We start from the raw sequence: 13,036 nt of genomic DNA, 5'->3' as shown, positions 1-13,036 counted from the left end.
GGCCATCTTGGGTACCACAGAAGGTGGAACTGTAAGTCAGGCAGCTATCCCAAGAGAGAGAGAAATACACTCCTGCAAAAATTTCATCACTTTTTTCATTTTAGTAATTTTGTTTTTTATTTTCTGCATTTCCTGAAGCTTTGACATCTTGGGGCCTGAACCTTGAGATACTTCCCCTCTCAGGGCTAGTCAATTTCTAGAGATAGTAAAGGACTCACCTGCAAATGTGCCTTTCATATGTAAGCTACCAATTCAGAGTCCATACCCCAGCCACCTCCTTTTATCAGGTTCTAACACTCAGACCAGGGACCAGAAAACTAGGGACACCTTCTATGCCCCAGAACCTACTGAAATGATCAAACTAGACAATCTTAAGCCTGCTTACCCTATCTCACCCATTCCTTCTCTTGGAAACACATCAAAGGCACTTGTTCCCATTTCCCCTTTCTCTCCCTCTGCCTCCTGACCAATGCTGGTTCTTCCCTGAGTGGCCTTGTATATTGTACTTTCTGTTTTTAGGGAAGTGTGAATATAAATTTCTTCCTTTGTGACAGTCATTTCTATGTCTGTGTGTCTTACCATACCTGATTGAAACAAATCCTGGGTACATTTTAAAACAAATTTGTACATTTCACAAGATTTCCAAATATAAGATGGTACTCAGTAAAAACTCTTCTTCCCATTTGCCCAGGATAACCTCTATCTTAATTTTTCATGAATCTTTCCAGAATTTAAGAATATATAAATAAATACAAATATTTTTATTCCTTGTTAGCAAAAAGATAATGTAATATACCCACCGAAATAGCTTTTAATCATCTCATTGGTGTCACTTCTGTTCTTGATGTCCTTGTAGGATTTTTAAAAAAATTCTTATATAATCATGTATAGTTTAATTTTTATATTAGTATTATTTTTTAATTTGCCACACTCATAGATTTCCACTCCTGTCACATTTTAAATTAATGGAGGCAAAAGTGGTATCTTATTTATCTTTGACAGTGCTTCCCATGTGGTCAGTAAAAGGGAAGTAAATTGAAAAAGATGATGAATAGACCCTTGGTGGAATAAGTGAATTAATATTAGTGAAATATTTTCAACACCTATCCATAGTATTTATAAATACTATGCTTTTAAAATTATTTAAAATATATAGTTGTCTCTGTTTGAAATGAATTTTTTTTTTTTTTTTTGCATTTTAAGGATAGGCTGATAGTATTTGGGAGCTTGGAAGAAGATTAAGTGTAAAAATCATATCAGAATGTAATCCAAACCTAACATATGTAAATAACTTGAGGTCTTCAAATAAATGAGTCAAGGTTTAGTATTTTTCTTACAAGGAATGGACTTACATTTTTATTTGGAAACTTTTTGCGAAAAACATAAAGGCATAAGACAAAGCAAGCATAAGTCAAACTAATGGGTACAAAAAGAAAGAACAATATGTTTACAGAAAGCTCTATTAGAAGCTAAATGTCACACAAAACCTCTGCTCCTCTGATCATTCTGGTATGAATTCTGATCCGTGCTTTTTCACAGTCCCTGGTGAGTTTTTCCTTTAGAAGTGGTCGTTAGTAAGTAAGGTCTAATCCCCTCTCAATCCCATGGTGGGGTAACAGGTCTTTTTAAAAACCTTTTACTCTTATGGAAAATGGTCATTTGTTCTAATGCAACTGCATTTTCACCTTGCAGGACAAAATGGTCCCACAGGAACCGGAATTTGGTGTATTCCAAGTATCACTGGAATTTGGTGTATTCCAAGTATCACCATTCCCTTTGTTACCGACAGCAAATATTTATCAAGGGCAGGAGCTACGTCTTTTCTCCTGTGTGTCCCTGGAGCCTAGCACAGTGCTCTGTTTGTCAAGTGAAGATAAGAAACCTACTCTCAGGGAACCGACAGTCGACAGTGAAATTTAGCACTTTGTACAACTCCACCTAGGCATACGGAAAGCAGATTAAAATAATATCTTCAATTTTTTAAGCATTTTAAAACACTGGAGTAGTAATACTTAGCACAAGTCAAAGTACAAATCTGAAGTATACAGCTTAATGAAGTTTTACAAATGAATACGTTCATGAAAACACCACCATCCAGATAGAGCACATTTCCAGATAGAGCACATGTCTTATTTCTAGCACTCCCACAATGCACCTTATGTCCCCTTCCAGTCATGATCTTGCCTGTATCATCTTAGACTCATCTCGCCTGTTTTTTAACATTATGTAAATGTAATCATACATTGTCATCTCTTTTGAGTCTGGCCTCTTCACTTAATATTCTGTGAGAGTCATCCATGTCATTGCACATAACACTAGTTTGTTCTTTTTCAGCACTAGGCAATGTTTCTCAGTATGAACATATCATAATTTACATATCCATTCTCCTGAATGAACACTTGGGAAGCTTCCAGTTTAGGCTGTTTTAAATAAAGTGCTATGAACATTCATATACATATCTTTTTTAAAAAATATTTTATTTTATTTATTTACTTTTTTGGTGTACCATTTCATGAATTTTAATGTGTGCGTAGAATTATACAACCACCAATCAAGATACAGTTCTATCGCCCCAAAGAACTGCCTGCCAATCCTCACCTCTAATTCCTGACGACCACCAATCTAGACTCCAACACTACAGCTTTGACTTTTTGAGAATGTCATGTAGATGGAATTGTACAGTATGTAACCAACGGAGACTGGCTTCCTCCACTCAGATGTTTCCTTTGATATCCATCAATAGTTCTTTTCCTTGCTGACATCATTACAAGTATTCTGCTAGAAACAAGCACTCATTTCTATTGGGTATATTTTCAGGAGGGGAATTGCTTGGACATAGTTTCATCATATGTTGAACTTTAGCAGGTACAGCCAAATATTTTTCCAAAGTAGTTGAGCCAGCAATGCAAGAGTGTTCCAATAGTCCCTGTCTTCACCTGCATTTGGGAAATATTCTGGTGAGTATGATTGTATATTTCAGTCATTCTTATAGGTGTGAATGTAAATTAGACTTTAAAGTTTATCATAAATCATGGAAAGAATTAGTCATCTTCTGTAGCAGATGCTGTTGGTGCCCTGCCTGGATCCCCTGGGATCCCTTTTACTGTCCCACAGCTGCTGCAGGTGCTGTGGCTAACAGCTTACACCTGCAACTTTATCCAGCTCGGGCCCTTGGGCCATAAGAGCTACCACACAGTTTACACCCCCAACACACTAGGGTGGTCACAGGCAATCACTGACTATTATGGGGTACAAGAGCCCAGTTCTTTCACCTCAAGGCAGATGGACTCACAATGTTGCAATTTACACTTACGAGCTCCCCATGGGATCAGGCGCAGTGACCTCACCTGAAATCACATTTGTCTTTGGCTCTTCCTCCTGCCCCATCCTGCTCCCCTCACTCCTTGGGGTTTTCCTGTGTGCACCCTCCCAATAAAGAAATCAGACAAGAAACCCCATTTTCGGCTCTGTTTCTAAGGAACCCCAGACAATTTTGCAGCATCTATTTCTCCATCCTCCACCCCAAAAGACCCCTTTTTTGGTGAATACTGTTAGAAAAACTAGACATTTGACTGTAACTCACAGAAAACCTGATAAGCAGTTGCTTTAAACAAGTGTTTGTGTGTTTCCTCCAAGCAACTTTGCCTTAATGTGACAAGTGCCAGGTAAGTGGCGGGTTTCCAGACAGAACTATGAGATAAATGAAATTACCCTTGATGATCCATCCCACTGGCTCTCCAAGCCCCTTTCACCTGTGTTGGTCCCTCCCTCTACTTGCTTCCCCCCGACATGTCCCAGTGATCTTAGAATGCTCACTCCAGTCATTTTCAATATAAAACTGAAAATTTTGAGGTTCTTCAAAGATTCTGCACACATAAATTAATATTTTATGCTGAACAACAGAAAATTTTAATTCCTGAGATTTTTATCATTGGTCAAATTAATAACTAGGCAGTTAATTTCATTAAACTTTTAAAGACATCCTTCTAGTTATTTCTCTTCCTAGGAAGTGATTGTATAAACTCATCTGTGCTCAGGTGTTAATGACAGTCGTTAATTCTTTGGTTTAATTAGTGATTATAGAGGGCCTGACCCAGGCTCTAAATTAGGTGTGGGGATTACAAATATGAATAATATATTACCTCTCTTTTAAAGACCTTGCATGCACACATATGATTGCACTTTCCCTCTATTGTAATTGTCAGTTGGCTGGCCTATTTTATCCATTTAGATTGTAAGCTTCTTAAGGTCAGGAATATGTTTTATCTCTGTGCTCCTATAAATAGCAGAGTGACGGGAACATCCCATATATGTTTGTGGAAAGCAGAGTGGCAGAGGGGGATGAGTGAGGATAAAGAAAGACAGGCAGGGAGGGAAGAAGGTGGCATAAATTAAATAGGCCGCCAATTCTTTGTGCTTTCCTCACTGAGAGGCAGAGTCTATTTCCATATTCCTTGCATCGGCACTGACCTTGTGACTTGCTTCAACCAGTAGAATGCAGCAGATGTGATGCCGTTCCAGGCCTATGCTTTAAAAATGTCTGGAAGCTTCTGCTTTTGCTCTCTAGGGGAAGCCAGCCCCTCGTAAGAAGTCCAACTTCCCTAAGACTACCATGAGGACCCCGTGGAGAGACCATGCAGAGGAGAACTGAGGAACCCAGCCAACAGCAAGGACTGAGGCTCAGATATGACCCCAGTTGTTTCAACTGGACCTCAGCTATTCAAGCCATTACAGCTGAGACCCCAGACATCACAGAACAGAGATGAGCTATTCCCACTATGCTCTGATCAAGTTACTGACCCACAAAATCATGTTCAAATGAAGTGTTGTGTTAAGCCATTAAGTTTGGGAATGCGTTTGTTACATAGCAAAAGATACATGAAGCTAGAGGTATTTGCCTTCAAAACATCATTTCCAATAGTTTTTATTCTATTTAAGATATGCCTGTGGGAAGAGAGAAATTCTTAATACAAAGTAAAAGTTATAATAATGGAGATACATGGGGCAAAAAAAATATTTCTGACACATTCTTTATATTCTAATAAGGATAAGGCCTATGTTGATTAGTCACGTTGGATGCTTTGATCGGGGCAGAAGGGAAGCTAGGGAGTCCACTGCATGTGTTGAAACTCAATTATCTACTATGGCCAGGAAGCTAAGATAAATGAATAAAGTGGGTTAATTATGGCAGGCATAGGGAACGGTGAGAATGATGGATTGAGAGCCACCAGTATTCACTCAATTCTAGCCAATTATAGTTACAAGAGAACAAGGACCCTGTGTTGCTGAATCATTCATTTTTTCCCAGAAGCAAAATAGCCATATTTTTACATAAAATCTCTAGATTTTATATCTGGGCTAAAAAAATTGGTAGAACTGCCAATATGAACATCCTAGTCTAGTGAATGAGAGCACTGGATGAGGTATCGTGCTCAATGTACATTTCATGTGTGTCTCTCCAGACATCCTGTGGCTTTTGATAATGAAAGTTAGCCTACCTATATGTTTTCCAGCAAAGTCCAACCAGAATAGACTCAGTGCTTGACATTCCAAGTGCTGGTGGAGATGTGGAGCAATCAAAGCCATCATATACTGCTAGTGGGTGTGTGAACTGGTACGATCATTTTGGAAAACTGTTTGGTGTAAGACTGAGCATACACCTACCCTATCCCTCTGTCCCAGGAGCGCCATTCCAAGGTAAATATCCAAGAAAAATGCAATATATATTCACCAGAAGACATGTACTAGAATAGTGGTCCCCAACCTTTTAGGCACCAGGGATAGGTGCTCCTATGAGAATCTAATGCCTAATGATCTGAGGTGGAGCTGAGGCAGTGATGCTAGTGCTGGGGAGCAGCTGCAAATACAGATGAAGCTTCGCTTGCTGGCCCACTGCTCACCTTCTTCTGTGCGGCCGAGCTCCTAACAGGCCACAGAACAGTACCGGTCCACAGCCCAGGGGTTGGGGACCCTTGTACTAAAATGTGCATAGAAGCATTATTAGTAATAGTCAAATGCTGGAAGCAAATAGTGTTAATCAACAGTAGAATGGATAAAAAATGTATTCATCAAGAGAGTATTACACAGCAATAAAAACATTTATGGTTTGGGCATAATAGTGGTTACCCTTGACAGGAAGATAGTAACTCGATGCAGTACAAGGGGACTTCTGGTGCACTGGTCATGCTCTGTTTCTCTTCTGTGAGCTGGTTACATGGGTGTATTCACTTTGTGAAAAAAGTCACTGAGCTGCATACTTCAATTTGTGTCCTTTTCTGCATGCATGTTCTATGTTAATACAAGTTTTTAAAAGAAAATTTTGAAATATATAGGACTTCTCCTTCAACCTGGGTCAAAAGATGAGGACAACACCAACCTGGAGCAAGCCTCTAGCTAACTGGTATGGACATGTAGTATGAGAGAAAATGAAGCCTTTGTTTTTCGAAGTCATGAGAGGATCGTGTAGCGCTCTGGGGCGGCCTGCTAGTCGTCCTTTCAAATCTTATCTTGATTTTCCTGGATATAGGGCTGCCTAACAAGAGGCTGCATTTCGGTCTACAGCCATGTCACCCTGAACATGCCCAATCTCGTCTGATCTTGGAAGCCAAGCAGGGTTGGGCCTGGTTAGTACTAGGATGGGAGACCACCTTGGAATACCAGGTGCCGTAGGCATTTAAAAAAAAAAAAAAAAAGAGGCTGCATTTCCCAGCCTCTCATATTGGGCCAGTGGGAAGTAGGCAGAATTGAAGGAGATGAGCAATTTACTGATATCTCCCACATAGGATGAGCCACTTGCTGCAGACTTTTGCTTTTGCCCTTTCTCTTATGCCTGAATGTGGAGATGGGAAGGACCCATCTTTGACCATGCAGACAAGAATAACATCTTAGGGGATGGTAGAGCCACAAAATAGAAAGAAAACCTGTCTCTGGGTAACTATGTGACTCAGAATCACCCTGTCATCCTAAAAGAGCTAGAATGTTGACATGAGAGAAAAAAAATCTCTTATTTAATATGCTATATTTTAGGGTTTCTTTGTTACAACAATTAAGCCTCTGCCCTTTCCCAGATGTTTCATAGTGCAGCTGACATCATACAACCACAAGCAGCAGGGACTTGAGGCTCATAGGCTGCAGCTGTGGAATTACCTAATGGGCTGAAGTCGGTCAGAATTAACATGTAATCTGGGACCTTCACAGCCATAGCTGTCAAATTGAAATATAGTGAAGTTGGAGTAGCAATTCTTAATGTGTGGCCCCCAGAACAACAGCAGCAACAGCACTGGGAGCTTGCTAGAAATGCAGATTCTTGGGAGACATGTCAAGATGTTGAAGAAGATAGAGACTGTGCATGCCTCCTTTTGTAATGACACCAAAATTGTAACCAAACTACAGAGCAACCAGCATGTGGAGTCACCTGAGATCTGGGCTGAACAGAAGCCCTACAACTAGGGACAAAAATAAGAAGTCACCTCAGATAAGTAGGAAAGGTGGAGACATGAAATGGCCAGGTCCCACAACAGCATGTGGCTGTCAAGAATTGGGAAGGCTATCTTGGTTGCATAGCCCCCTCCCCACCTGAGGAGCAACAGGTCCTGGCCCCATGCTGGGCTCCCCAGCACAGGGTTCCAATGCCAGCAAGAGAAGTCCCTACAACCTCTAGTTGTGAAAACCAGTGGAGGTTGTGGCTGAATGAGATGGAGGGCTAAGGGAGTCACAGGTGTTCCTCTTAAAGGGCCTGCACTCAGCCTTACTCGATGACAGACTCACTCACTCGCTCGTTCAGAGCTCCAGTACTGGGGCAGCTGCTCAAGGAGTACCAGGGAGATATGGGAAGACACAGAGTTGTCCGGCTTCGGGGTGAAAGCTGGAGGAGTGGCTTTCCCCAAACAGAAGTGCTGGCAGTGTCCATGTTCCTTTGTTGAGCCCTCCCCCTTCACAGCATACAGACAAGGGTGCCATCCTAGCTGAGTTGCTATCAACCTGGATAACACTGGTTACTCCACCCAGGTGATTCCCTGAGACTCTGCCTCTCCCAACTTGTGGATCCACCCAAGCCACTTCCACTAGTTCATTTCGTACAAATGCCTGTCTTGGATTATTCTGTGGACTTTTCTAAAATCTCTCAAAGCCTCACAAAATCCAAAGCAGCAGCATCTGGCCTCAGCATACCCTGTATCTCTTACTAGCAGCCCCAAGCCCTGCACTAGCGGCAGCCAGCCTTGGTTTCTAGCTTGGCCTCTCGAGGCACCTAAAAGCCCAGCATGAGTGGCAGCCATCTGTGGATTGCTTGGTGACTCATATCAGGTGGCCTCGGAGATGCACAAGCTTCAGCTGAACTTGGCTTGCAGCTGGACCCCTCCCAAGGCTGTGCCGCTGGGCCCCACAGGACCTACTACATAAAGCCACACTACTAAGACCAGGAAACTTAGGAGCCCTACCTAATATCTAGAAATGGATACAGGGAGATAGCCAAAATGGGGAGACAAAGAAGCATGTGCCACATGAAAGAACAGAACAGAGCTCCAGAGAAAGATCTAAACAAAATGGAGACAAGCAATCTACCAGATGCAGAGTTCAAAACACTCGTTATAAGGATGCTCAGGAACTTAGGGAAAGAAGAGATGAACTCAGTAAGAACTTTCATAAAGAGATGAAGAGGACATTAGAGGGAATCAACAGAGTGGATGAAGTGGAGGATTGAATCACCAGTACTAAGGATGAGGTAACAGAGGACATCTAATCAGAATGGCAACAAAAAAGAATCCAAAAAAATTAAGAGAGTTTAAGGAGCCTCTGGGACAACATCAAGCATAACAATATTCACATTATAGGGGTACCAGAAGGAGAAGAGAGAGAGCAAGAAATTGAAAACCTATTTGAAGAAATAACGATGGAAAACTTCCCTAACCTAGTGAAGGAAGTAGACATACAACCCCTGGAAGTTCAGAAAGACTCTCAAATAACATGAACCTAAAGAGGCCCACACCAAGACCCATCATAATTAAAATGCCAAATGTTAAATAGAAAGAAGGAATCTTAAAAGCAACAGAGAAAAGTGATTAGTTACCTACAAGGGAGCTTCCGTAAGACTGTAAGCCAATTTCTCAACAGGAACTTTGCAAGTCAGAAGGGTTTGGCACAAAATATTCAAAGTGATGAAAACCTAGGATCTACAACCGAGATTACTCTACCCAGAAAAGCTATCATTTGGAATCGAAAGACAGATAAAGAGCTTCCCAGACAAGAAAAAGCTAAAGGAGTTCATCACCACCAAGCCCATGTTACAGGAAATGTTGAAGGGACTTCTTTAAGGAGAAGAAAAAATATGAATTAAAAATATAAATAAAGAATGACAATAACTACATATCTATCAACAAGTACTTCAAATGAAAAAGAATTAAATACTCCAATCAGAAGATAGGATCACTGAATGCATAAGAAAACAAGACCCTTATATGTGCTCCCTTACAAGGGACTCACTTCAGATTGAAAGACACACACAGTTGGAAGGTAAAAGAATGGAAAAAAATATTTCACGATGGACCTAGAGGGTATTGCGCTGAGTGGAGTAAGTCAGATAGAGAAAGACAAATGCAATATGATTTCACATACATGTGTAATCTAAAGAACAAAACAAACAAACAAACAAAAAACAGAAACAAACTTATAGATACAGAGAATATTTTGAGGATTGCCAGATGGGAGGGAGTGGGGAGGTCGGTGAAAAAGGGGGACGGAATTAAGAAATATGAATGGGTAATTATAAAATAGTCATGGAGATATAAAGTGTAGCATAAGGGATATAGTCAATAATATTGTAATAACTATATATAGTGTCAGAGGGGTACTAGATTTATTGAGTGATCACTTTGTGAATTATATAGGTGTCTAATCACTATGTTGTACACCTGAAACTAATATAATATTGTATGCCAGCTATAATTAAAAAATTAAAAAATATTAAAAAAAAAAAAAGAAAATGTAAAATCTTGGGTTCCATCCTGGATGGAAAAATCAGAGACTCCGTGGATGAGGCTCAGCAATGTGTGTGTTCACTAGCCCTCCAGGGATTCTAATGCACACTCATGTTTGCCCTCCCCCTAAGCCTAAACACTGGCTTGTGGGGGTAGGAGTGGGGAAGACAGCGGTGTGTGATCAGCAAGCTTTTTCTGTAAGGGGCCAGATAACACATTACATTTAGTATTCATGTCTCTTTTCAGCTCCTCTTGACTGTGGCAGTTTTTCAGACTTCCCTTATTTTTTATGATATTGTCAATTTTGAGGAGTACAGGCAGGTATTTTGTAGAATGTCCCTCATTTGGAATTTATCTGAAATTCTTCTCATGATTAGACTGGGGTTATGGGTTTTGGGGAGGATGACCACAGAGGTAAAATGCCATTCTCATCATATCACATCGACAGTGTATATTATTCATAACTTGTCAATGTTGATGTTGGTCTTGATCACCTGGCTGAGATAGTGTTTGTCAGGTTTTTCAACTGACATTACTCTCGTGTTTCCCCTTTCCATACTGTCCTCTTTGGAAGGAAGTCACTGTGCAACCCACACTTAAGGAGTAGAGAGTTATACTTCACATTCTAGAGGAATTATCTCTGTTGTTACTTCACATCCTTACCTTCTGTTCATGCCTCTAACCACACGGTCCTGCATCTGCTTGGGTTCCTTCCCCAGAGCTGCTCAGACTAAGTTCCCTAGTACCTTCACAGTCAGGGAACACTTTTACACTCTCAACTCCCTTGACATTGTTGGCCACATTCACCTTTCAAACTCTCTTCAAACCAGAGTCAGGCAACGAAGGCTTACATCTGGGCTATTGATCTCACTGGAAAGCCGCTCTCATTCACCATCTCCGCATCTATAAAATGACAATAATAACAGTGTCTAACCTGTCCTGAGTAATTACTGCTGTGTAAAGACCCGCCCCAAAATTGAGGAGCTTGAAATGCTATTTATTATTTCCTATGATTCTGAGCGGTTGATGGTCTCAGCTGGGTGGCTGTCCCTTATGGTCCTTTGAGTGGTTGCAGTTAGATGGTTCCCAAGGCATGGGTTGCCTTCATGTACATGCTGAGTCCTAGACTGGGGTTTTGGGAGCAGCTGGGGCTGGTCAGGCATCTCTCTCTCTCTCTTTCTCTCTCTTTCCCTCTCTCCCACTTTCACACTCTCCCTCTCTCCTTCTCCACCTCCAACATCATATAAGTCAGAATTTCTCAAAATATTAATGTGTTGGGTGCTCATTTGTCTGTAAGGAACAATAGAAGGCTTAAATAATAGAAGGCATTTTTCACTCATTAAAAAGGATATGAAAATGGACAGTTGCAGACATTGTTTCAACTGTTCAAGGATGCCATCAAAGTCCCATGCTCTTGCTTTCTGCTCTGCCAACGCTGGCATCTGGGCTTTCCTCAGGATGCTGGCACCCCCATGGTCACCAGATGGCTGCCACACCTCTAGACCTCCAGTAGAACAGAGTTTGTTTAGGACTCATTTGATGTAACTATGTCACATGACTATAACTAGCTGAAAGGGAGGCTAAGAAGAGAGAATGGAGCTTGGTACATTACCATTGCCCATAATATTGTAGATCTGTTATCAAGGAAAAGTGGGAAATGGATATTTAGTAGGCAAAAAGATGTTCGCTACATTATGTCAGCCACACTATGTCTGCAGCTCATTCCCAGTACTTGGTAGATATATGACAATGTTTGTGGATGGTGGCCATCACAGATTAGGAAGTCAGGACTCTAGTTTACCTCCTCTGAAGGAGATTCCTTACCCCTCACCCCTGTGTAAAGACCCACAGATAGAATTAACAACTATATCCTCTGCCCAACAATACCCAGGGCAGACTTTTATCAAAGTACTTGAAAAACAGTAGGGTTCTTAAGTTTGCCTTTCTGTCTCCTTCTCAGTTGTGACACTTTGAGGTCGGGAAACCAGATTTATTCAGTCCCCATCACCTAACATGCTGGGGAAATAAATATGACATTGAATTATGGGTTTAGGGAAAGTTTTGATAGTAGAAGGTCTACTTAGGAAAAGTGAGAGGAGTCAGAAAGAGAGAAAACAAAACAGAAGAAACATGCAGGATCGGTCACAAAATTCTCTTGAAAAATAGGAAGGTAAAGTTAGTTTATTAGCAAGTAAGGTTACTTTTGCTGATTCAATAAAAAGGAGAGTTAAAAAAAAACATACAGAAGGTGGTGAAAGAGATTCAAAATAAAGAAGAAGGAGAGCAAAAAGAAGGGAGAGAAGAAAGGAGAGAGAAAAGAAGAAAGGGAAGGTGGATATGTTAGTTTCCTGTGGCGGCAAAATAACCAACTACCACAAATTTAGTGGCTTAAACAACAGAAATTTATTCTCCCACAATTCTGTAGGCCAGAGTCTGAAATCAGTATTTCTAGGCTGAAATCAAGGTGTCAGCAGAGCCATGCTCCCTCTGGAGACTCCAGAGGAGAATCTGTTCCTGCCCATTGCAGGATCTGGTGGCTGAAGACATTCCTTGCCATGTGGCCACATTGCTCTAGTCTCTACCTTCATGGTCACATGGCCTTGTCTTCCGTCCAGATGATCTCCCTCTGTCCCTCCCTTATAAGGATACTTGTCATGGCATTTAGCAGCTCCCCCTCCAAATAATCTAGGATAATCTCCTCAATTTAATCACATCTTCAAAGACCCTTTTTCCAAATAATATCACATTCTCAGTTCCCAAGGATTGGGGCATGAATATCTTCAGGCTGCCCCAGTGGGAGAGAGGAAGGAGAAGAGGAGAAGATATCAACACATCAGCCTCTCTCACTTGAAATATCACCTTCCCTTAGAACAGTATTGCCCCCAAATCACTCTTTCTGAAATCACCTGAAGGATTTTAGCTCTATGTATGCACCTCCCATTCTATCATATGGAGGCCACAGGAATGTAACTCTCATATCTCTGACTACACAGAGTGTGACTGACCCTGAGCCTCAGCCACTGCATTCTGAAATCCACCACTGAGTTGGGAAGGAGTCCATG

At 41.1% G+C, this 13,036-nt stretch overlaps 1 non-coding gene across 1 annotated transcript; it reads left to right on the top strand.

Moving 5' to 3' along the window:
• Positions 1–6,553: 6,553 nt before the first annotated feature.
• Positions 6,554–6,672, top strand: LOC111747078. Its single transcript, XR_002783366.1, has one exon. It is a non-coding gene; the product is annotated as a 5S ribosomal RNA (ribosomal RNA).
• Positions 6,673–13,036: the final 6,364 nt, after the last annotated feature.

Source organism: Pteropus vampyrus, unplaced genomic scaffold, assembly GCF_000151845.1.
Source record: "Pteropus vampyrus isolate Shadow unplaced genomic scaffold, Pvam_2.0 Scaffold7, whole genome shotgun sequence".
Taxonomy (NCBI): Eukaryota; Metazoa; Chordata; class Mammalia; order Chiroptera; family Pteropodidae; genus Pteropus; species Pteropus vampyrus.
Note: the sequence above shows the minus strand (reverse complement) of the source record. Positions and strands in the feature narration are given on the sequence as shown.